Source organism: Biomphalaria glabrata, chromosome 7, assembly GCF_947242115.1.
Source record: "Biomphalaria glabrata chromosome 7, xgBioGlab47.1, whole genome shotgun sequence".
Classification (NCBI taxonomy): domain Eukaryota; kingdom Metazoa; phylum Mollusca; class Gastropoda; family Planorbidae; genus Biomphalaria; species Biomphalaria glabrata.
This window is the reverse complement of record NC_074717.1, coordinates 46,117,033-46,144,670: the sequence shown is the minus strand read 5'-3', so window position 1 is coordinate 46,144,670 and position 27,638 is coordinate 46,117,033. Positions and strand designations below refer to the sequence as shown.

Sequence of the window (27,638 nt, the reverse complement as noted above, 5' to 3'; positions counted from 1 at the left end):
GCAGCCTCAGAACGAGACAGCTGGAGGTCACTCACGAAGGCCGCGGGATACACATTCGAGACCAAAAGAAAATCCGCTGCCGAGGACAGACGCAGACGGCGAAAAGAAAATCTAAATCGACCACCTGCGGACAATGGTTATGCTTGCCCTGGAACTGGGACTGCGCAGCCACGGGAAATACTGCATTCCTCACAGATCTTCGGACTCGAAGACAATCCTTATTATTATTATAATTATTATAATTATATTATTATTATTTAGTTTCTTGTTAAATAGATTAACACACTGAACGCACTGCTCATTAAGTCGACTACATGGTCAATGTAGAGAAAGTTAAGCCTGGTCATTCTTGTTATAGTACAGATAAGAAAGGGGAAAAAAAGGAGAGGGGAGGGGAAAGGAGGAGATAGGAGGAAAAGTTTAGGTCACTAACAAGGTGAACATCAGGTGCGTCAAAGTGATCAACAGCTGAACCATAAAGTCTGTAGTATTGAAGAGTCTAGGAGGGACATAGGGACCTAAATAACAAAGAAGAGATGGGAGACAAGTAAAACTAGGTTTAAATTGTGATCATTAATAAATAAATGGAATCTCACCGTTACAGGTAGTCTTAAAGAGGGGAATTCTGTTTTATTTATATCTGATATGCATTATTCTCAGGAGGTTTATGAAGAAAAAGGATGCCCGCGGACGGGTAAAGCTCAGTAATTTGCATTATGATTTGTATAAAAGTGGGAATCCAATCTGCAATATAACAACTCATTACTTTGTAAACAACTGGCCTAAATTAAAATACTTCCATTTCAATTATGAACGGGTCTATGTAACTCCTAACAGGATAATTAATTAACATTCATTTCTATTTCAAGCGAATAAATCGCTCTTCAAATAATAATCCATCGGACGACATCCGAAGCGCATACCACACGACAAATATACTGTGTGTTTTTGGATGTTATAACTATAACTTTTATGTATTGCGATTAGTTAAATAATAATTGCATATTAAAAATACAAAGTATTATATATCTTTAAAACCAAGCTCTTGTACATAAATTAAACATAACAAATTCATAAAACATGTACATTGTTTAAATAATAAAGAAAGATTTATAAAGATAAACTATTATCCTGAATTAAAATGAATAAAATGTAAAGAATTGTTTTTACTAGGTTGTTTCCCCTTTTGTAGCCTATTTCATTCGCCTGCTGTCTAGTAGAGAACATCAAGCAGGAATTTCTGATGTACAACGGACTAAATTAATCTATAATATACATTTCTATAGCTCACATATATATATATTAATGACGCTATAATCCGAAGAGAACTCTCCAATTGGATGATTATGGTTGTTTTCAATAAAGAGATAGTAAAATCATATTAATGATTATTTATACAGTTATCTCCCTTTCAAACCAGAATTAAAAAAACAAAAAATATTGTGTCATATTGATTACGGATAAGTCTAGACTCGGAAATAGTCAACCATCTAAAAGTTGTGTATACTTAGTAAGGTCCTTATCTATGGAGGACATTATGTCCCTAAATCAGCGGTTCCCAAACTTTACCTCTAGCGGAACACTTCTCACATTCCTAGAATTTCTTCTCATTCTTATCTTCTTATATAATATAATAATATAATAATATAATATAATACAGACGTTACTTCCTACGCGTCATGCATTTAGTCATGCATATTAACCAATGACTTAAATATTATTATTTAATTTAGCGGGACACTCTGCTTCTTTTATAGGCTGGATTATTTCTTAGTTGTTTAATTAAGATAAATAACACCAATTAAATCCTATTAGAATTACTATTTATTTTCAAGCTTTATATGCAATAGTATTAACTATTTCGTGTCAAACTCTACAACACTATACATATAAGTAATCCTACTAATTGCAGAAAATGGCAGTTAGACTCAAAAACAAACAACGTACAATAACAAGATCCTCATGTCAATTAGTTGCCTTATTGTTCCGAACGGATATTTAAAAAAAGAAAATGTTGAAAGAATTAAGACTCTAATCTGCTTTTTTAGATGAAAATTATGTAGGTCATAGTCTATTTGTAACCAAATTAGCCAGTCATAAATTTTAAAACCTGGGAAATCAGTTAACGAAAACTTAGTGGAGGTCAAGACATAAGAATTATAGAAAATTTAACTTCAAAGTTGATTACAAATTAAAAACAAACAAACAAACAAACAAATACAAACAAAGATGCAAACAAACAAAAACAAACAAAGATGCAAACAAACAAAAACAAACAAAGATGCAAAAATATAGTTCGACTTTACATATTGCTATACCGGGTTCAAATCCTGGTGAAAACTAGACTGGAATTTTTATTTCGGGACCTAAAGGGCACACCTGAGCCCGCCTAGCTCTAATGGGTACTTAACATTAATTGGGGAAATGCAAAAGTGGTTGGTCGTTGTGCTGGCCACATGACACCCTCGTTAAAATGCAAGATCTGAAAAGGGTACATGCTTTTTTTTTCTTTTGTCATCATAGTGCTACTTTGAACAAAAATGTCAAAAATGTCATCATAGTGTTTCTTGAAACCAAAATGTCATCATAGTGTTTCTTGAAACCAAAATGTCATCTAAGTGTTTCTTGAAACAAAAATGTCATCATAGTGTTTCTTTAAACAAAAATGTCATCATAGTGTTTCTTTAAACAAAAATGTCATCTAAGTGTTTCTTGAAACAAAAATGTCATCATAGTGTTTCTTGAAACCAAAATGTCATCATAGTGTTTCTTGAAACCAAAATGTCATCATAGTGTTCCTTGAAACAAAAATGTCATCATAGTGTTCCTTGAAACAAAAATGTCATCATAGTGTTCCTTGAAACAAAAATGTCATCATAGTGTTTCTTGAAAAAAAAAATGTCTTCATAGTGTGTCTAGAAAAAAAGTGTCATCAAAGTGTTTCTTAAAACAAAAGTGACTAAAAGATAAAACACAATGGACATACAGATGACTATGTAAGCTGTGTTGATAAACTGAGTACGGTCATTTCTGATATGCCAAAATAGGGGAATGGCATATAGCCCTGGGCGGGGGGGGTGTGTGAAATTGAGGTCACCAGGTGAATAGCAGGAGTGAGACAGTCTCCAAAAGGAGGAAGCTTTATCTTTGTCGTGGGAGAGTAAAAGAAAAAAAAAAGAATAAAGAATACGTGGAGGGGGCAGAGTGAATTTAATAAGAACTAGTGGCCAAGAGTCTATATGTGAAATAATGTCCTTATAACAAAAGCATAATCAAAGACACGTGAAACTAGGATTAAAGTAGTATCATTATGTCTACTCGTAAAAGAGGAGTCTATCAGAAAGGAGTTTATTTATTATTGTTGTAACTCTAACGCAGGCACTCAACGAAAGGCAGGTCGGCAACAGTAAACGATGTATTTATTTAGTATAAGCATCAACAAATAGTAATAGTTACTAGTTAGACTTGGACTTCTGCTACCAAGTCACAGGGAGTAATATGTCTTAAGTTCTAAGAGTCCTACTTCATACCAGAACACAGAACAGACCACCGACACACTTCCCAGTGTCGCTCCAGGTCTCCCACACAGTTTCCTAGTATCACACAGGACAGCACTCAGCACCAGACTGTTAAGACTCCCATGACTTTTAGCCGGCTCTGCAACAGGCCTTCTTCCTGTCTCCACATGTCAACTACTTGTGTTGAATGGCGCTCTGATGCGCACCATCAGTGTGGCTCGGGAGCGGAGTTACAACAGTATTTATATTTTAACTGCTCCGGGCTCACATAGATTTCACCAGCCACACGAGGGGGCACGAAACCCCAGTGCAAGGCCCTCAGACCCCTGGATGACAAACGTGGTCATCATCAAACTACGATGGACGAACTCTACCCATACATTTTAATCGTCTTGTTCGCAAGTGGTTAAAAAACGTCCTCAGCTTTTTGTAGAGAAAAAAAGGCGGTTGATGACTCAAAATTAACTGGCATTAAATGTACACTAAGAGCAGAACCAATATTAAAGCTAATCACACTATATTATCAGTATTTACAAATACAATTTAATTTTCAAATGGCGAATCATTATAGTGTCACAAACAGGAAATAATATATCAATAAATTTCCATAAGTTTGAATTATTATAACTCAACAAATACCAAATTCCATTATTTTAGTTCAAGCGAATTAAATCGCTCTTCAAATAAATTACCATCGGACGACATCCGAAGCGCATACCACACAAAACGATGTTGTGTTTTTAATTTAATAAACATATTTTTTATGTTTACAGATTGGTAATATAATTTTGCATATTAAAATAGAAATATTGAAGTAATATTTTAGAATTACTTTTATTTCTTAAAATTTATATAAAATATTAAATTTAAATGTAAAGAAATTATAAAAACAAAAAATTACATTTTCCTTTTATAATAGTATTGTTAGTTAAACTATCCGATCGAATCAATTCTATTTACTAGGTTGCGTCCCTTTTTACATACTATTGTACACGCATACTGTCTACTTTTTAAAATATAATTCTCGAAAACTTTCCGATCTAGACTAAATCTTTTTAGAGTTATGCATACTATTTGCATAGAGAGCGCATACACAAATGTTGAAACAATCTTAAATAGAATAGTTAAATTGTATTGATATGCTTTCGTTCAATGATTTAATGGTAGAAACAAAGGCAATGGTTATTTATAGAGTTATCTCCCTTTCAGACCAGGCGTCAACAAAGAAACATCAGGTGTACTTACACATTGATGTATAGTGTGAGGGCGGGAAAGTTATTTAAACATTTTCTGATATTTGTGTGTGTGTGTTTGTGTATGTGTGTGTGTGGGGGGGGGAGGGAGGGGAAATAAGTAAATTAAAATAGGAATATTTGTGTAATTTTGAAAATAAATATTAAAAAAAAAATTGAAATGACGCTTAAGCGATAACTTAATGTGGCCAACTAAAAGTTCCCCTTTCAGACATGGCGATCCATTGGAGAGATGATGTAAAGGTCATCTTTTTTTTTTATGGCCGACGGTTTGCGAGGGTGTCATGCGGCTAGCACAACGACCAACCACCATTGTTTTTCAAAAAATTATATATATATATCAAGTTATCTTTGTGTGCCTGCATTGATATATGGGAGCACTTTGGGATGAAAGCCAATATTTTATTACTGTCAAAGTTTGTCGTATACGCATTCATAAACAAAGTTTAATCCTTTTAACTGAGAATAGTATGAAAAAAAATTGACATTTATATGATGAACCTTGGTATGCTTTATAGTGCGTTTGACCTCTTATGTGTTTGTGTATGTAATATCCCCCTAGTAGGGTCATGTTCATCACTTATTTGTGGTGAGCTACATTGTTTCTAACGTAACTTTTGAATTTATGCATAATTTTTTTTTTGAGTTGGCAACATGTACGTAGTTATCATTCATTTTGTGTCATAGCTGAAGATTACTTCTCATTATCTCCCCTTGTGCGAAGGCGTTTTAAATATTTACAACTTTTTCTTGTTGTTATGATTTTGTTGTTGAAGGTTTTCCCGATGCTATAAATGGATCACGCTATTTCATTTCAAAATGGCTGCCAAAACAATATTTCTATTAAAACGGAATTTTTTTTAAAAAAGAGACTGCTGATCATAATCTGATCTATTTTCATCCTTGGCTCCTTAGGATAAACGTTTGTTTTCTTTAAATATTTCCCAAACAATTTAAAAGCAAATTATAATAATAATAACAATGTGAAAAAAAATATAATAAGTGACTTCATGCTGAGTTGTTAAAAACAGCATGTAGAGTGCCTTGAAATAATACAAGACCCCCTCCAAAAAAAGGTCAAGTGTCTCATTTTCACAATTTGAGATCCAAGGGCACTAGCCGACGGTCAATGAGGGTGTCATGTGTCCAGCAAAGACACCAACCCGTCATTACTGTCACCCAACAATTAGACCAGGGTGGACTTGAGAGCGTCTTTAAAATAAAACATGAAATTCAAAATCCCAGTCCTCACCGTGATTCGAACCCAAAAACCCTTCGGAGACCAAAAACAATGCTCCGCCGCTCGGCCATCACGCATCATTAAAGACATAGAACAAAGCTTTTATTTCAGAGTAATCTGAATCGCTTTAAAAAAAAAGGTGATTCTTCCAGTACTTCTTTAACATAGTCATGCGGCCTGAATGAGCCCATGGGGGAGAGAGTTGGACAAACCGTGGTTTGCATACAAATAAAGCGCCCTCGAAATACATGTTGTATAAATAAAGAATAAATAAAAAAGCTGAAGAAACAGGGGCGTGAGAAAAACGTGCGCCCGGGGCAAGTTACTTCATTGGCACACAACCCCCCCCCCCCCATTTTCCATGAGCTTCACATAGAAATATTGGCTGCGTGTGGCGCCCTCCTGAGGGTGGCGCCCGGAGCATCGCGCCCCCCTTTGCCCACCCCCTTCTCTTTGCGCCTCTGCGAGGCATTTTTATTGATCCAGTCAACTGGAAATTCATTTTGACTACAATTGACAACCCCAGCGTAACTACTGTACAACGACAATATAGATTCAAATACGAACACACGAAACACATACACACTCTCAACCAGCGCTTTATGAATTAGACTTCTATGTACTTCAATCTCGGTGACGACAGATGACATTGTGACACTCTGACCGACAGTGGGATGGAGTTTTTAAATCTTTCTGTTTTAGTCCTAATGGAAAGGAGACAATGTCTACCGCTGTGGTAGTGTGTTGGTGTTTTATTGCCTTTAAAATGTATACATTAATTTAGATTCAGAAAAGAAAATCTTAATTAACATGTTTGAAATTTGAAATCTCATCTCTAGAGCTGCAGTAGATTACTAAACAGTTTCAGTCTACAGTAGCAGAGGTCCATAACTCTGCACGTCAAATCTCGGACCACATTCCGCAGCTGCTTCTAGTACATTGTTTACTTCATTAATGAGGTTAATCAGCCACGAACTTATCAATGCCAACACTATCAACCATTACGGTGTTCGGTGGTGGAGCTATACTTCCGGTGGTTGTAACCAATGAGTGCGCATAAATTCTCACCACGTGACCTGGTCTTCACCAATGAAAAATAGCTCTACTATTTTAACGTCTGCTGATATAACTGATACATCACTTCCCTTGGCGACACGTAGCGACCTGATCATTTATCATTATCCAAGCAGCTAATGTTTGCGTCATTATGTAATAAATAGTATGACAAGATGAGAGAAAAGAACCTATTTGAGTTGCGTCATTCATTCATTCATTCATAACAAAGCACAGTGTTTAGGAGGAATTGAATTTTTAAGATAAGGTTCACAGGTTGAGCTACGAGTATGCTATTTATAGACTGTTGATACACCAGACGCAGTTCATGGAGCGTCTTGCCTAACGACGCCTTTGGCGATTGTAGCCGACCGTCCCAGCTGAGAGTTAGCATTGAACAGCACAGGAAACAGACGTTGAGAGAAAGAGATATTTATGTCGCTTATTGCTATCAGCCAAGAGCAGCTAGTGATGATACTGTTCTAAACTAATATCATTTGTGATTTGTTCGTTTTTACAAAGCTCATTCTGTCTGTTTGTCTGTCTGGTAATATGTATTTCTTCACACTTCCCATTCTGGGATCAAGTTGAAACTTTGAACACGTATTCATTGCACCAAACAAAACAAGAATCAAATTTAAAAAAAAATTAAACCAATTATTTAATTAATTATTAGTAATCAAATATTATTTTTTTGGGATCGAAGTAAGTGGAATAAGTCCTACTTAATGAGATATCTGGATGTTTATATGGATTTATTCCCCTTTTATTTCGCCCTGTCACATTTTTTTTCTCCCTCTTCCCCTTTACGGATCAAGTTGAAATTTTGCAGAATAATTCATGATCAATGAAAATATAAGAGTCAACCAAAAGATTAACCAATTAATTAATCCATTATAAGTAATTAAATTTTGTTTTATAAAACAGTAAGGGAGCTAAGCCCTGCTATCTAGAAATAAATATTAGTAATTAGCGGTTCTTCCCATAGACAAGCTTTGTATTTAAAACAGCATACTTTTTTCTTGTTTCTTGATTAAGTCCCCCCCCCCCAAAAAAAAAAACAACCGCTTTTCATATAATTAATAGTAAATATTGTATATGAACATTTTACAATCTTGACCTTTTGTTGTTGCCTATAAGGTCCTGTCCAGTCAGTAACACACCCAAGACTGTTAAGGCTTCACACTACACGACACGACTCGTCACGACACGACACGACTCAACACGACACGACACGACACGACCCTTGCTTCCCCTCCCCTCTCTATCATGAGCACAGCTGTCAACACAAGGCTGCCTGGTCGTGCGGTAGGCCCGCTGAACTTTCGTTCAGTTTCAACGGTCCGGGGCTCATACCCTTCCATCTGCCACGAGAAGGAACATCCGCCACAATATAAAACATTTTGCAAATACAAACTTAACATTCGACCTAATAAGACCACTTGAAACTAGAGCGTGCTGCGTTAACTTTTGTCTAAAAGAAGATATAGAATAGAAACGGAATTAGTTGTTAGGGTTATCACATTCAACACCGATAACAGTAAACTCAGGTGTACCACAAGGAACAGTATTGGGTCCACTACTATTTTTAATTTACATAAATGATTTACCAAATTGTATTAGTTCAGGAACAAAAGTCAGATCATTTGCAGACGATTGCATAATATATAGAACAATAAAAACAACACAAGACACAGATATTTACAAAGAGAATTAGATGAATTACAGAAATGGGAATCAAATTGGAGCATGTCTTTCCACCCAGAAAAATGTCAGTTGTTAAGAGTAACAAAAAAACTAAAACAAATTAATTCCACTTATCTTATTCATGGCAAACCAGTAACACAGACTAAAAACGCAAAATACCTAGGTGTTATAATAAATGAAAAACTGTCATGGAATCCACATATTGATGAAACTACAAAAAAAAACAAAAAAAGCATTAGAATTTATTATAAGACATTTCTATAAATCAAATAAGAACATGTTATTTAAAATGTTATTTAACCTTGGTTAGGCCAATAATAGAATATGCATCCTCCGTTTGGGACATAAGAAAACATTAAGAAACTAGAACAGACACAAAATAGAGCAGTGAGATTCATAACAAACGAATATTCACATTTTACTAGAGTAACACCTTTAGTAAAATCACTAAATTTACAAAGCCTTCAGGACAGAAGACTCAAAAGTAAAGTAGCAATCATACATAAAACACTGAACCATAATCTTCAAATACAAAAACAAAATTTAATAAAATACTCAGAAAGACACAAAGATAAAGGCACATTCCTCGTCCCATATGCTAGGACAAATTTGTACAAATACTCCTTCTTCCCTAGTGCTAATAGAGCATGGAATGGGTTGCCTGAGCTAGCCAGGAAAGCCAGTGACTTGGCTGAATTTAAGTCATTAGTTAATATGCATGACTAAATGCATGACGCATAGGACGCAATCATCTTCTTTTTTGAATTAACGTCTGTATTATATAAGAAGATAAGAAACAAAGCATGACATTGTCATCCTTAGTGTTTCTTTCAGCAATACTCTATTCTTAAAAATAATTTGTTTTTCGATTGATGATGGCCCACAGTACAGATAATAAAAGTCAGAAATTGGTTTTAGAAGTGTGTTATAAAACAAGTCATCGCTTTGTGAATAAAAATATATTTTAAATTTACAAATATATAAAATTTAAAGTTTAGTTATTCAACAATTTGAATTAAAAATTGCGAAATTGGATATTACGTATATAAGTTAGTTTTTATTCAAAAATTGAATCGCCAAGGGAAAGAATAATGTTTTCAAGTCTCGTTTTATAGTTACTGGTGTCCTGTATCGTCTTTGTGATTTTAAAAAATCGATGCTAGGAATGTGTTTTTTTTTAAAGGGAGGCGACTCAAAGTCCCAAAAGTAGCATACACTTTAATTAGTGAAGTGGAAGTGTACTGTTAAATTGTCATGATGTAAGTGTCATTGAATTGATAGTCTGATAGTCCTATAGTCCCATGACCCGTGACAGAAATTCGTCTGAAAACGATTTCCAAAAGCAGTCCCTAAGACATTTCCCCTCACCCACCAAGATGTCTGCATGATGTCTTGTTCTGGCAGGATGAGATCTAGACAGGGCCGGTTAAAACTAAGCCCAAGATTACTTAGCAGGCAATATTTTTAAAACAACGTGTTCATTTCTTTGCTTTTACTCTGTCTGGTCAAAAGTTCGTACACGCCATTTTTCCCCACATCCAATCTCGGATCAAGCTGAACGTTTGCGCAATGAGGTAGTTCCGGATCTCTTCCCAGTCACGTGGGGTGTGTTGTTTACATTAATGACCTCATTGATTTCATTGTAATTTAAAATAGTCTAGATCTATACATCTTTAAGTAATAGAAAAGTATGTTACAATAATACAATAATTTTTTATGATTATTTAGCAGGACTACTAGATCTAGGCTAGCACTAAATCTAGATCTACATCTTATCGTAGGAAGATATTGCCATTATTGCCATGTATAAGACCACAGACTAAGACTAAGACTAAGAGACTAAGACTGCTTTATTGATCCTTACGGAAATTTGTTGTGATTACAAGGATTCGTTTCTCATATAAAGACAACACAACAGAAAAATACACATAAATACAACAGACAACATAAAGAGTTCATTCAGCGACTACACACAGGTATCTTGGTGCATTTCATGTTCCCTGATCAATGAGTGGCGGTGATAGAGTCTGACCGAGTGAGGTACGAACGAGTTTTTGTACCGCTCCGTTCTTGTTTTGATTGACAGTCACGTGACTTTTTATAAAGTAGGTCAGAGATTCGGAACTACCTCATTTAATTCATTGGCATAGACAAGACATGAATCATTAAAAAAAAAATTAACCAAATAGTCAATTGGTAATTAATTATTTTGTTTGATACCAACAAGGGAAATTAATCCTCCAGTATTCATAGAAAAAAAATGTTCACCTTTCAGACCTATAGGGCAGATTAAGTTAAAGTTCATCTGTTTCTGCGGCCCACGGGTGTCAAGTTGGTACAACTAGACACCGCCTTTACTTTCCCACAACTAATAATTATGTACCCATTAGATCTGGGTGGACGCGCCCTAAAAGATCCCGAAAGTAAAAATCCCAGTCTTCACCAGGATTCGAACCCGTGACAACGGTTCAGAAACCAAGCACTTTACCACTCAGCCACCGCGCCTCCAGTTAATTAATTACTAGTATTTATTTATTTATTTCGACTAATAACCTTTACAATATTGAGATATATAGCTGTAAGTACGGATCTATTCCCCATAGATAAGCTTTGTTGGTTTAATATCTTTTTTTTTTTTCTTTTGCTTCTTTTATTCTGGACTTGTGTCAATGTTTGTGTCTTTTCCCATTTGTCAATATTGACACGGTCATAGCCTTCGTGTTTCTCAGCGTTTAATTGTGTTGTTACAAGTTTGGACATCTATGGAAGATCTCACAACTGAACGCGGCTACATAGAGCGAGGCGGAGATTGGTGTCAACAGAAAACAAACAAACAAAACCTCTGATACAAAATTTCAATGAAATTCTTTGTTAGCAAGTCTTACGAGCTTGCCCCCCATTCCAGCCAGCATGGCTACACTCATAGACACGTAAACACACACACTTATGTATAAACACACATACACGTTCAAACTTAGACACACACATTCCGAGGGTCTAAAATTTTTTTGGATGTAACAAGTGGATACATTGTAACTTAAAAGAGAAACTTTGTTTCATTCAATGTATAGTTGCCCCTATCTACGCTTTTTTTTTCTGTCTGACTCTTTTTCTTTTTACTGGTACTGTTCCCTGAAGAAAGGTCTTTCCGAGATATTTGTAACATGGCCATAGATTTTTAGCTTGCGTTTTTTTTACGATAGTTAGGAAGTCTTCACGGGGGTCCAATCACTGCAGTAACCTTGTCTCTAATCTCTTGGTTTGTGATGCGGTCTTTGAACGTGATACCAAGGATCCTTCTGTAGCATCTCAATTCCATTGCTAGGATCCTCCTCTCTAGTTCTGCAGTCAGCGTCCAAGCGTGACCTCCGTGACAATGTCGAAGGCGCCGGTCCAAGACTCACTTGCATATAAAAATGTGGCCATGACCAGGGAGCGCATCAGTCTGATTTTGGTGGCTGAGGGCTAAGTCTTTGTCTTTTCATAATTTTTATGGCGCCTCATCAGTTTAAAAAACGGCTGAGTGGTTCAATCCCCCTCCCTCGCCTCTCTCTTTCGCCTTTCCCACTAAAGGACTATCCTCATAGCTAACCCACTACACATGTCTCACGGGACACGACGATGGAAGCCCACCAGTTAGCATGATGTATCTACATGTCATTTAATACTGTAGCAACTTGTGTTGTTTTTGTTCTTTTCTTGTTTTCGTTCAGCTTCAAAATCAAACTGCGCCAAGGGGAGACAAGAGCTTGACAAGTTCGTTAACTCTGTCACTTTGTCTAATCCTTTAGCAAAGTTATCCTCCCTGATCAAGATTCTAACAGGAAATTGAGAATTTATTTTATTACATAAAAAAGACACTTCTTTAAAAATTTAGAAATATCTTTCTCTCGTCAATATTTTTTTTTGATGTAATGTTTAATTCAAAACTTTAAAAATATTTTTGGCCCCTCACCTTTTTTAAAATGTAATTTTGTTAAAACGTGTTTTTTTTTTTTTTTTTTTAAACTGTAAGGTCACATGACGGGAGATTTGTGTTGAAATTCATCGTCACGTGATGGGCAAACGAAATTGAGGCGAAATCTTTTCTCCAAGCGGTGAGAGTGGGAGAGGGGGGGGGACATTTCTAGGGTGGCATTATGACATCAGACATGATCGGGTTAATGTCTCTACGTGACGTAACTACATACGGTCTTCTCCGGTCGCAAAGTGTATACACCAGGTCAATGCATCATTTATAACTGTCTATATTTTAAGATCTGTTAGCATATTGTCTAACATTAGCATCGACTTCTGTGAAACCTTAAGGTCAAGGACATTACTTCTGTGACACCTTAAGGTCAAGGACAATACTTTCTGTGAAGCATTAAGGTCAATGATATTACTTCTGTGACACCTTAAGGTCAAGGACATTTTTGCTGTGAACCCTTAGGGTCAAGGACATTACTTTCTGTGAAACCTTAATGTCAATGATATTACTTCTGTGACACCTTAAGGTCAAGGACATTACTTTCTGTGAAACCTTAAGGTCAAGGAAATTACTTCTGTGAAAAATTTAAGGTCAATGATATTACTTCTGTGACACCATAAGGTCAAGGACATTACTTTCTGTGAAACCTTAAGGTCAATGATATTACTTCTGTGACACCTTAAGGTCAAGGACATTACTTTTCTGTGAAACCTTAAGGTCAATGATATTACTTCTGTGAAACCTTAAGGTCAAGGAAATTACTTCTGTGAAACCTTAAGGTCAATGATATTACTTCTGTGACACCTTAAAGTCAAGAACATTACTTCTGTGAAACCTTAAGGTCAAGAACATTACTTGTATTTGACTGGTCACGAACATTACGCTAATCAAACCCATAACCTCAAATTAACAACCTAGCAGTAAAGAATTAAAAAGAAAAAAAGTCGTGAAATCTGATGTCCAGTAATTGACCTGTCAAGAAAATTTACTTCTGTTTTTTGTGGACAATGTAACGGAATATCTTGTAACTTTACTTTCGGGAATGGACTTAACGTAACTTGTTATTATTTTGGCTACATATTGTCCTCTTAAACTATTAATTACATACACCAACTGACCCCTGTCCAACAGATTGTCATTTATTTCTTAGAATGACTTCTCTACCTAGCCGGAAGTAAAAGTCAATCATTCATTACACAGAAAGAAAAAATAAAATATTTTGGCGCAGCAGACGTGATGACGCAATGACCTAGATTTTCACCAATGAGAGCAAACAGAACTATAGTAACAAAAAAAAAAGGCTACAGGCTAAATGAAGTTGTTGTGACACGAGCAATATATGGACGTATGGAGAAAGAAGGTCGACAAATCGTGGGTGGTGCCTTAACAGTCCAGCAGACAAAGGTGAAGGATCTTGACACGGCGCAGTAGAAGATAGTAGAATAATCGGTAGATGTGCCTGACTTATGAACTATTCTTGACCTTCTTGCCAGAAAGAGAGAGAGAGAGAGAGAGCTTCGCCAATTTCTGGTCACCCAAATATTTCAACCCAGAAATAAATAAGTCATCAATAAAACAAAAAGTAAAAATAATTAAAAAATAATTAAAAAATAATAAAAAAAAAAAAACAACCATAACCAAAAACAAAAAAAACTACATAAAAAGTTAAAAACCAATGGACCTCATTCACCAATCGTAAGCAAACAACATTTAGACACGTGATAATATAGATAAAACAACGAGAAAAAAAAACTGTCACGTGATAGCCATTGTGTATTAAAAATTAGATCATAATTTGTATAGAAGAGAAATAGAATCACGTGGCTAAATGTTTGCTTGTTTACGATTGGTGAATGAGGTCCATTCTTTCTTTGTTTTACTAAACGTCCCCTCCCCTGTCATGGAAAAAAAAAGGGGGGGGGGTCTAAAAGGAAATAATTTAATTTCAGATTTTCAGTTGATTTGACTTCGTTTTAAATATTTAAAAAAAAAAACCAAATAAAGCAGGGCCGTTTCAAAGTAAAAAAAAAAAAAGTAAAGTCCCCCCTTTCAGATAATGTGACCTATAGTGCAGGTGATGTTAAAGGTCATCAGGGTCTTTTTTTTTTTTTTTTTTTTGCTAGTATCCAATACAAAGCGGTTCAGATGCTTCGCCATAGACACTTAATGAAGTAAACATAATGAAGTAAACATAATGAAGTAAACATAATGAAGTAAACATAATGAAGTAAACATAATGAGGTAAACAGAATGGAAAACGATTAAAATGTTTGTTTCCCTCCCAGTCACCGAAGAGAGTATTTCACTCACCGACATCTCTACACGTACAGGTCTACAGCTAGTGCCTTTTTTTTTTTTTAAAGGAGGCGGTTAATGGCAGTGTGTGTGGGGGGGGGGGGGGATGGGGGTGTGCATATAAGGACTATTCCGTTTGATCGTCTTAAGAGCTGAGCCGAAGGCTTTTTGAGCTCTAAGTTTGAAAAAAAAAAACCTGTTTGGACGCCAAACAGTAAAAAAAAAAAACATGTTTGGACGCCAAACAGTAAAAAAAAAAACATGTTTGGACGCCAAACAGTAAAAAAAAAAACCTGTTTGGACGCCAAACAGTAAAAAAAAAAACATGTTTGGACGCCAAACAGTAAAAAAAACAACATGTTTGGACGCCAAACAGTAAAAAAAAAAAACATGTTTGGACGCCAAACAGTAAAAAAAAAAAACCTGTTTGGACGCCAAACAGTAAAAAAAAAAACCTGTTTGGACGCCAAACAGTAAAAAAAAAAACATGTTTGGACGCCAAACAGTAAAAAAAAAACCTGTTTGGACGCCAAACAGTAAAAAAAAAAAACATGTTTGGACGCCAAACAGTAAAAAAAAAAACCTGTTTGGACGCCAAACAGTAAAAAAAAAAAACATGTTTGGACGCCAAACAGTAAAAAAAAAAAACCTGTTTGGACGCCAAACAGTAAAAAAAAAAAAAAAAACCTGTGAGAACACAGTTCTGTTTGAGAGAGACCAGAGTTAATGCCTATGTAAAGCATTGCTATTTCCCATGCCTTTTGGCCCTCGACGCATGCTTGGCTGCACATGGCCGAAGGCCGAGGACACCGGGAGCCTCCGCCATTTTCCTTCGTTATACCAAGCTAACCGTGGGGGGGACTCGCCATTTTTGTAACGGTCCCTTGAGGAACAGTGCATGGATGTGTGACAGGTTTGTGGGGGACTTTTTTTTACAACCCGGCCCGTGCAAAAGGTGGACTCTCGTGTACCCGTGGGCATCCCCACGGGAGTTATGTTTCGCCATTCATTTAGCCTAGCTACCCCTTCAAGTAGCCGTTTCCACCCAGGTGCCACGATGAGTCAGAACAGCGTACCCGGGAAACGACTATTCAAGCTGATCCCCTGTTGATGGAAATGTGTAAAACCTCTAAGGTGTTTTTTTTTTAAAAATATTATTGGAATGTAATTAACATACACGCTTCAAACGTTATTTTCGCAATACCTCTATTCAAGTCAGAACTTCATGGATCCTTGAACCCTGAACCTGGACACTGATCTCAAAAATGGATCTATCGATTTTCCTAGAAATTTAATAGTTCATGTATAACGATAAGAAAAAAAAATTATTAGCTCTTTGGCCACACGAAGAAAACTGTAGTTAGACCGTTATCCTTTTTTAAAGTAAAAAAAAAGAAATACATTTAAATTTGGCTAGAGAACAAGGCCCAGACCTAGATCCAGCATCGATTTTGAAAGGACTATCGCGTTCGGGAATTTCCGAATGTAAGGCTTCATGGAGTCAAGAGTTTAATAGATGAAGTTTCAGGAAAATTGTACGCAACGTTCTCTAAGTCTAGATCTAAAAGCCTATCATTGGAATATTATTAAGTGTAGTAGATCTAGACATTCGCTTGACCAGGAGTCTTTCTCGGGGGGAGGGGGTGGGAAAAAATGTTCCATTCTTTTTAAATCTAAAAATCGTTAGTTATTAATTGAAAAAGTTGTATAAAGGAAGTATAGTCTTTTTTAAAAGTATTTTTAATGTTTTCTTGTTCCGGTTCCAGGTTTAGGCATACAAAAAAGTTTCACTTTCAGATCTTTAGGACAGATGATGTAAAGGTCATCTGTTTCTGTTGCCGACGGTTAACGAGGGTGTTATGTGGCCAGCACAGCGACCAACCGCCTTTACTTTTCCCCAACAAATGACAGGTACCCATTAAAGCTGGGTGGACTCGGAGGTGCACCAACGACATCGAAATTAAAAATGCTCATCAGGATTCGAACCCGGGACCCATCGATTAGGAAACCAAGCGCTTTACCACTCAGTTACTGTATCATAAAAAAACCACCAAACTAAGCCCACTCAACCACTATGTCAACACAACCGTTCAACCACTCTGTCAACACAACCGTCCAACCACTCTGTCCGCACAACCGTTCAACCACTCTGTCCACACAACCGTTCAACCACTCTGTCCACACAACCGTTCAACCACTCTGTCAACACAACCGTTCAACCACTCTGTCAACACAACCGTTCAACCACTCTGTCCACACAACCGTTCAACCACTCTGTCAACACAACCGTTCAACCACTCTGTCAACACAACCGTTCAACCACTCTGTCAACACAACCGTTCAACCAATAAGCCACTATTGCTAAACTGTTATTTTTTTAAATATTTTTTGTGCCTTTTTTTTTTTTCCAAATGGACCCCCCCCTCTCCCTCCCACGCTATAAGAAATTAAAATTCGCCCATGCCTGAAAAGCGCATAACGTATAGAACCGCTTAAAGGCAATACACGGCCATGTTAGGTTGACCGCAATTTAACATCAGTATCGATTCCATTATCTTCCCGTACAGGAGATCAAAGCCGATACCACATCAATCAGATTAACTCTTACTACAATGGAAAGTAACTCACTGAAGGGAACTCACACGGACCGAATCACTCAGACAAATAACATGTCCTCTTATAAAGCTTGTCCTATTTATCTTGTCCTATTGACATCTATACCTAAGCAACCAGGTCCGAGCCTCGTTTTCAGAATAATAAGAAGTAAATATGGCGGCATTGTAATTTTAGTTCTGTAGAAGCAGACGAGACGAGATGAACGTGGTACGCCGAACTGAAGGAAATGATAAGCGTCACGTCTGAATACATTCACGCCTGCGACATTCACGCCTGCAACTTTCACGTCTGCTACATTCACGTCTGCTACATTCACGTCTGCTACATTTACGTCTGCTACATTCAAGTCTGCTACATTCAAGTCTGCAACATTCACGTCTGCTACATTCACGTTTGCAACATTCACGTCTGCTACATTCACGTCTGCTACATTTACGTCTGCTACATTTACGTCTGCTACATTTACGTCTGCTACATTCAAGTCTGCTACATTCACGCCTGCAACATTCACGTCTGAATACATTCACGTCTGAATACATTCACGTCTGCAACATTCACGTCTGCTACATTCACGTCTGCTACATTCCCGTCTGCAAGTATGGAGGCATATGATGTAAACGTCATCTGTGGCCAGCACAATGACCAACTGCCTTTACTTTCCCAACACTAATGTCAGGTACATATTATAGTGGGGTTGACTCAGAGACTTTCAAAAAAATCTTTACGTTCGAACCTATACCATCGGTTTGGAAGCCAAGTGCTTTACCACTCAGCCACTATTTGAGTCCAAGTATTCAATTTATTCTTATTAATCTATGTTTCGTTGTATGTGTGCATCCTTTAACCTCTATAGAGATCAAACTCAGGCGCCATTTTGCCCTCTCTGGCATTTAGGAAAGCAGATATCTCTAAAAGAGACATTGAAGAACTCTAAAAAAAAACACCAAAAAAACGCAGGACACACATTTGAGGTCCAGAAAAAAAAAGTGGTTGTAGAGGACAGGCGACGAAGAAGTAAAGAAAAATTAAATAGCCCCAGGACGGACAACGGCTTTGTTAGCTTAATATGTGGTAAAATAATCAGGTCAAAACTGGGTTAGGTTCGACTTTTTTTTTTAAATGAAAGCGGGACATTGGCTGTCCCGTCCGGACATTTGATGAAAAGCGTGACAGAAGGTCCAAAGCGGGACATTGGCTGTCCCGTCCGGACATTTGATGAAAAGCGTGACAGACGGTCCAAAGCGGGACATTGGCTGTCCCGTCCGGACATTTGATGAAAAGCGTGACAGACGGTCCAAAGCGGGACATTGGCTGTCCCGTCCGGACATTTGATGAAAAGCGTGACAGACGGTCCAAAGCGGGACTGTCCCGCCTAAGTCGAAAAGTATGTCTTTTGTCTGTCCACTACGTCACTAATTGTTTAGAAAGTTTCGGGCGTGAAGAAAGAGTTCCAGATCACATTTTTAGAACCGCTGCTGACTGAGGCTATTTTCAGTCAAAACAGTTTGGTATCAAAACAGAACCAGGAAATTGAAATCAATAAGATTAAGTTGTCAACACGTCATGTGGTCATCTTATCTCTGATCAAAGCTGGACACAAAGGACCCTCACTCTTTGACCACCTATCAGTGTCCCGAGGGACCTATAGGTCAGTGATTGATCTGTTGACCTTCTGCTTGTGTAGTCTAGAAAGATCTTTTTGGACTCAACAAACAAAACATAATTATTTTTTTTTTTACTTTGACTTTTTTCAAGCTTCATATTTCTTTTTTTTTAAATTTTTTTTAGTAAGTTTAAATTTCAAATTTAATTTTCACGTGAAAAAAGAAATAGAAAAAATAAAAACTTGTACGAGGAATTAAAATAAGCAAGTTGAACTTGTTTCTAGCCTGTTTTTTCTCTCGTTTTTGAAGTAACGTCTGTATTATATAAGATATAAGATAAAAAGTGTGCTGTTTATAATGGGAATAAAATCTACACAAATTTCCAAGAGTTAAATGCAGACACCATTCGAGGTATCAATTTCACCCTTATTAAAATTTGTTTTTCCAGTGTGAGAATTGTTTTTCGTCCCGTGACCCCCTTAGAGTTCAAAGGGCAAGGACCAACACGATGTGAGCAGGTACTCGAACACAAGTGACCTTGACATTCACACTGTTTGGGAGGAGTCTAAGACTATAGACTGGTCATTATTCCAGGCTAGAGGAGACATTGGCTTTATTTACTGGGACACCGGGGGCAGTAACACAGTCGAGACCATCGGTGCGGTCTACGTTGTTGTTTTTTTATGGCTTGTTTGAAAGAGTGAGAGCTGGGGTTTTTTTTTTAGTCATCAAAGTGTTTTATTGAGACCATTTTTTTTAATTCAAATAACCTTGTATTTCCGGTCATTGGGTTTTATTGGTTTTTTAAATAAGAGCGGCTGTGTTTATTTCTAAGTAAGTAGAAGACTGTTTTATCGCATCTTATAAATTAATAGATTTCTGAGTTTGTGTCAATTTTGTCGGAACTTGCGTCTTATTGGAACAAAGTAAGAGAGAGAGAGAGAGAGAGAGAGAGAGAGAAACATAAAAAAGGAGAGAGAATGATAGATAGATAGATAGATAGATAGATAGATAGGTAGATAGATAGATAGATAGATAGATAGATAGATAGATAGATAGATAGATAGATATAGATAGATAGATAGATATAGATAGATAGATAGAGAGAGAGAGAGAGGGAGAGAGAGAGAGAGAGAGAGAGAGATTTAACCAGTACTTAAATAGACAACATTATTAGACCATATACATTTGCGTCTTATTGGAACAAAGTAAGAGAGAGAGAGAAAAAGAAAGAGAAACATAAAAAAAGGAGAGAGAATGAGAGACGGAGATAGATAGATAGATAGATAGATAGATAGATAGATAGATAGATTGATAGATAGATAGATAGATAGATAGATAGATAGATAGATAGATAGATAGATAGATAGATAGATAGATAGATAGATAGAAATAGATAGATAATAGATAAATATAGATAGACAGATAGATAGAGAGAGAGAGAGAGAGAGAGAGGGAGAGAGAGAGATATTTAACCAGTACTTAAATAGACAACATTATTAGACCATATACATTTGCGTCTTATTGGAACAAAGTAAGAGAGAGAGAGAGAGAGAGAGAGAGAAAGAGAAACATAAAAAAGGAGAGAGAATGAGAGACGGAGATAGATAGATATATAGAAAGATAGATAGATAGATAGATAGATAGATAGATAGATAGATAGATAGAAATAGATAGATATAGATAGACAGATAGCTAGAGAGAGAGAGAGAGAGAGAGGGAGAGAGGGAGAGATATTTAACCAGTACTTAAATAGACAACATTATTAGACCATATACATTTGCGTCTTATTGGAACAAAGTAAGAAAGAGAGAGAGAGAGAGAGAGAGAGAGAAATAGATAGAAATAGATATAGATAGACAGATAGATAGATAGATAGAGAGAGAGAGAGAGAGATTTAACCAGTACTTAGATAGACAGCATTATTAGACCATATACATAAGTAAGAAAGAGAGAGAGAGAGAGAGAGAGAGAGAAATAGATAGTTAGATATAGATAGACAGATAGATAGATAGATAGAGAGAGAGAGAGAGAGAGATTTAACCAGTACTTAGATAGACAGCATTATTAGACCATATACATTTAGCCAAGTCTAATAATTTTTTGGACTCACTAAAAACTGGTCCTAGTTCTAGAATCCTTTGCTTCTCTTAAAAAAAAAAAAATTACACTGACCAGTTCCATGCACGTACCAGATACATGTATGAAAAAAACAATGTTATCGAGCTACTGAATACAGATTAAGAACCAGTGATCTAAAACCTACCTGTTATTCACTTCGAGCTGATTGGTTTTTTTCTCTTGTAAATTATTTAACGGGGGCATCCACATCAGCAGCATCTCGGCATGACCTCAACATGACCTTTGGGTGACCTTAACACGACCTTGACCTGTTTAATATAAGATTACAAAGACACCTGAGAAATATCGAACATACAAATGTGTCAACTCATAAACTACTTACATAATTTGTAGAGAGAACATTTCTATACCGACATCTTTTTCTTCCTTTCTTGTTTGTTTTTTTATTTTGGCCATAAACTTTAAATTTGTATTTAGGCCTTAAATTTTAAATTCTTATTTTGGCCTTAAATTTTTAATTCTTATTTTGGCCATAAATTTTAAATTCTTATTTTGGCCTTAAATTTTAAATTCTTATTTTGGCCTTAAATTTTAAATTCTTATTTTGGCCTTAAATTTTAAATTCTTATTTTGGCCTTAAATTTTAAATTCTTATTTTGGCCATACATTTTAAATTTTTATTTTGGCTTTAAATTTTAAATTCTTTTTTTCGTTCTTAAATTTTAAATTCTTATTTGGCATTAAATTTTAAATTCTTATTTTGGCGTTAAATTTTAAATTCTTATTTTGGCTCGTTTCTTCCGTTTTTTAAACGCAGTTATTTTTTTTTTAAATTATAATTAATGTTAATTTAACAATATTATTATTATAATATCTGTGGCATTTTTACGTCTCGAGATGTAGCCTTTTCCCTTCGCAACTTCTTGTGTGGCTAAAGAGGCCTGTCCTTGATTGCATCTGCAATCCCCAGGCGATGTTGGTCCACAATTAACTGGCCCAAAGTACGAGTGCGTGTATGCGTCTGGACTGGTGCACATTATGTGGCCGGTCTTTCCAATCGAGTCGAGTCAAAAGTCTTTTTCGGAGAAATTTTACAATGCGCAGATTTTTAAAAAATGGGGTTCCAGAGAGAGGAGAAAGAGAGAGAGAGAGAGATTGAGCAAAAGAGAGAGAGAGGTGAGAGAAAGATAGAGAGATAAAGAGAGAGAGATAAAGATAGAGAGATAAAAGAGAGAGAGAGAAAGAGAGAGAGGGCTAAAGAGATAGAAAAAAAAGAGAGAAAGAGCGAGAGGAAGAGAGAAAGAAAGAGAGGGAAAGAGAGAGAAAGAGAGAGAGAAAGAGAAAGGGAAAGAGAGAGGAAGAAAGAGAGAGAGCTAAATAGAGAGAGAGAGAAAGAAAGAGAGAGAAAGTGAGAGGGAAAGAGAGAAAAAGAGAGAGAGAGAGAGAGAAAGAGAGGGATAACAGATACACCAACTCATGGGCTAAGGAGGTCTGCTAGCTTGACCGTTAAAACGTGGCCCATTTATTATAAGTAAAAATAATATTTAAAAAATGGTGGGGTGTCCCGGCCAAAATAAACAATATAAATCCTGGAAACAAACCAACGGGCGTCACCGGTGTGTACCATTCTAAAATTACTATTAATGTTATTTACACATTTTCAGAAGGTCACGATCTACAAGGCACTGATGATTGAATGCTGGGTAAAATATTCATTTATTTCTCCGCTGTGTTAGCTCCAAATATTCCGCCGCCATTATTTACCCGGCGTCACAATTTCCTGCGGCTTTTTTTCGATTTATATAATCTGCACTTAAGAAAACATATTTTGGGTTACTTATGTAATCTACATTTAAAGTTTCATTTTTGGTTTTGGCTATAAATCATATTCTCGTGTCGTTTCTTGTCTGTAAATGAAAACCACTCTAGACCGTGTATTTCAAGACAACAATCACTTGCCTATATCAAGTAGACTATTCTTATCTTATCTTATATAATACAGACGTTACTTCAAAAAAAGAAGACGATTACGTCCTACTCGTCATGCATTCTGTCATGCATATTAACCAATGACTTAAATTCTGCCAAGTCACTGGTTTTCCTGGCTTGCTCAGGCAACCCATTCCATGCTCTAATAGCACTAGGGAAGAAGGAGCACTTGTACAAATTTGTCCTAGCATATGGAACGAGCAATGTGCCTTTAAGGGTAACCATTTGCTTTAGTTGTAAATCTACACTACAATAAGGGGGCGGGGACGGCGAAGATAAAGAAGACACAAACAAGAAATACAACAAATGCATTTCAATAGTTTTTTTTTATAAAGCGGGAGATGAATCTTGCAATATTTAAATATCGAAGTAAATATGCGGTTCTTTCCTTAAATAAGCTTTGGTTTTAAAAAAAATAATATGAGTGTGCTGTCACGTTGGTTATTTTATAATGACAATCCTTCACTTCAAAGAACAATCGATAACTTTTATGCAGGATCATTTCAACCAGTTTACCAAAGTAAATATTTAGATCTAGACCTGGCTAGAATTACAACATTTTATTGATGATTTATCATTATACAGTAAAGTTAATAAGTATATATACTTAGTCACTTACATTTGACATTTAGGAAAATAATGGATTTTAGGGTGTCAGAAGTGGGATCCTCAACGAAAGGGGAGAAGAAGGTCTAGATCTATGTATAGGACATTGAACGATTCCATTTTCGGGTAAATCAACATAAGTTTTGGTTTTAGTTGAAAAAAAAATACTTAGTCACTTAGATTTGACATTTAGGAAAAAAATGGATTTTAGGGTAGAGATTTATCTAGTTTGATTTTCATATACTTGTACAATACTCCGGTAGTATTCCAGAAATGGGGTGTTAGGGGTAAGGGAAATTTGATATTGTGTTGATTGTTCTGGGGTAGAGGATACTTGTATCATTTTTCTGTCTCTAGTGGTTTCAATGGTTTGATATTAAATAATATTTCTATTACAATTATTATATTTTTAGGTTAATCACTTTTCAATTGTTTATGATGTAATACTTGTGAATTATTAGAACTTACAAATAAAAACATATAAAAACAAAAAAAGAAAGCCAACAAAAGAGGCAAGATGGCCCATAAAAGAGGCACATAAAGCCCAAAATAGAGCCAAAGAAGAGAGCCCTATAAGTTAAATTTGACAGAAAAATAAAAATACGTACTTTATACGTTTGATTAATGGAAACAGATTGTTGGTCGGCGCTTTTACAAATAAACTGACGTCGCGGGTTAGGCGTGGCCGTGCGTGACTGGTCTCTACAGGTGACAAAACAAAAGTACCACGTTCGCTCAGTCATGACGAGTGAATGGACATTCTATTCCAATATGATATGACCAGCTGACCAACACGCACGGACTGGAAATAGGACTCTAGCGTCTCCAGGGCTATCTACAGGTGTTTGTGAAACATACCGGAGATAAAGATACTGCCCAGACATTCAGTCTCATTTAATGAGACAATCCGAACTTGTTTCACTCCTCAAGGTGGCAATATGTACATACAAAGAAAGGGTTCAGTTCGGATCTGTACAAATACAGTCAGTGATATCATTGTATAATGTTCAGTTATTGGTTCAGTTACTAGAGTATCACACACCCTGTGTTTGTCTTGTCTTTTGAACTGTTTGTGTTTAAAAATTGAGAGAGAGAGAGATGAATAGATAGGTGATAGATAGATAGGTACACAGACAGATAGACAGACAGACAGATACACAGACATACAGATAGACAGATATATAGATAGACAGATAGATAGACAGATCTATAGATAGATGATAGACAGATCGATAGATAGATAGATAGATTGATGATAGATAAATAGATGATAGATAGATAGATAGATAGATAGATAAAGATAGACAGATAGACAGACATACAGACATACAGACAGACAGATAGATAGATAGATAGATAGACAGACAGACAGACAGACAGACAGACAGACAGACAGACTGACAGACAGACAGACAGACAGATAGATAGATAGATAGATAGATAGATAGATAGATAGATAGATAGATAGATAGATAGACAGACAGACAGACAGACAGACAGATAGATAGATAGACAGACAGATAGATAGATAGATAGATAGATAGATAGATAGATAGATAGATAGATAGATAGATAGATAGTAAATCAAAGAGGGTGAGGGAGAGAGAGAGAACAACAGAACTAAAATATCACGTGATAACTATTATTGATACAAATTAGGTAATAAGCTGTATACCAGAGATAGGGTTACACGTGGTTCGGTGTTGTTAGTTTACGATTGGTGAATACGCTCATTTGAATGCCCCATTTTAATCCACCTTTGGGCAGGCCCTACTACCACTACGCCCAACATAACTAACACTGTGTATGGCAGTACTGATCAACTGAAAAACTACAAAACAGCACGCTTTTTTTTCCCTTGGTACAGACTGCAAAAGAGCTTGCAGCTCAGCAGCAATAAGCTGGTTAGAAGCAGAAGTACAACAGATACACCAGATACAGCAGATACACCAGATACAGCAGATACACCAGATACAGCTGATACACCAGATACAGCAGATACACCAGAAAGCTTGCTGTTTATAGTTTTTCTGCCATATAGATGACAATTTCGTATATGATGCTTTTTAAGCTGACAGCTCAGCAGCAACAAGCTGATTAGAAGCAGAAATACAACAGATACACCAGATACTGCAGATACACCAGAAGGCTTGCTGTTTATAGTTTTTCTGCCATATAGATGACAATTTCGTATATGATGCTTTTTAAGCTGACAGCTCAGCAGCAACAAGCTGATTAGAAGCAGAAATACAACAGATACACCAGATACAGCAGATACACCAGAAGGCTTGCTGTTTATAGTTTTTCTGCCATATAGATGACAATTTCCTATATGATGCTTTTTAAGCTGACAGCTCAGCAGCAGCAAGCTGGTTAGAAGCAGAAGTACAACAGATACACCAGATACAGCAGATACATCAGAAGGCTTGCTGTTTATAGTTTTTCTGCCATATAGATGAGAATCCCGTCTATGATGCTTTACATACAACCAATGAGCGTTAGACAGACACATTTAAAACTAGAATCAAACAAAAAAATGGCCTCTTTTGTCTTCCTTTTAAAAGTCTGCATTTTTTGTGTATGCTTTTGTGTGTTGTGTGTGTATGTGAGATTTAAGTCACGTGATATGTAAAAAAAAAATGAGCAGACGAGAATTTCTCTGCGTATTATGTTTATGTTAGAGTTCGTGTTGTGAGTATCTCAACCTAAAGAAACTATGCTCTGTAGCGAGGTGGGGGAGCGAAGGCGTTTACAGAAACAGTATCTTTCTAGAATCTGTAACAAGCTGTGTTTGTATGTGTGTGTGTGTGTGTGTGAGAGAGAGAGAGAGAGAGAGAGAGAGCTGTGTGTGTTTGTGCTGAAAAGTATATGCGTCTGTCATTGCGTGTTAAAGTGACCTGGTTCGCATTATCTACATCTACCTCTCTGACGTGTAAAATGTCTGAAGTCTGACAGACAGACTGACAGAAAGACTCCTCCCACCCCCCATTTCAAATTTGTTTGGTGTGTATGAGTGTGTGTGTGTTTACATTATATGTATGAGTGAGATTGTGGGTAAATAGTGTTTGCAGGACCAGTCATAGTTTTAATCAGTTTTTGTAACTATGTAATGGGAGGGAACTCCCCAAGATGAAATAGAATATGTTAAAGGGAAAGAAATAGACTAATAATGAGAACTCATGAACTTTAAAAACTCATTAACAAGGGGAGAGGACTCGTCAAGGAAGAGAACTCAGTATAAGAAACAAAACAGTTACCCCTCTTTTAACTTTCCCTTCCACTACATACATATTACGCATCGATACCACAGAATAGAATCGAATACTATTAAACATATAAAGAATAAAATTTGGAATAATGATTATTATCTTCATTTGGATGCAAAGAAATGGTCAACTTTATAAGGTCACTTTAATCGACTCGAAAAAACAAATAACAAATAAGCTGTTTAATATTTATAGCGAACTGTATGTTATCTTGTGTTTGGCTCAAGAAAAACTGGTCGCCCCCACCTCCGTTAAGTGGATGTGATAAAGCGGGATTTAAAAATCAGTGACCATTGATACTGACCACTGGGAAGACATAGCCCTAGACCGCACTAGTTGGAGAGAGACGGTGACCAAGAAAGCTATGGACAGCGAGAAAACATGGTCCTCAGCTCTGGAAGAAAAGCGTGCCACACGGAAAATGGCCGGCTCCTCTATC

The 27,638-nt window shown here is 36.4% G+C and overlaps 1 protein-coding gene across 1 annotated transcript in view; it reads right to left on the bottom strand.

Annotated features, from left to right (window-relative positions):
* The window catches only part of LOC106072597 (thyrotropin-releasing hormone receptor-like), a 196,209-nt gene that overhangs the window by 88,104 nt on the left and 80,467 nt on the right, over nucleotides 1-27,638 (bottom strand). The window contains exon 2 of the mRNA XM_056036494.1: nucleotides 21,523-21,646. The gene's annotated coding sequence lies outside the window, so the exon portion shown is untranslated. The remainder of the gene's footprint in view (nucleotides 1-21,522; nucleotides 21,647-27,638) is intronic.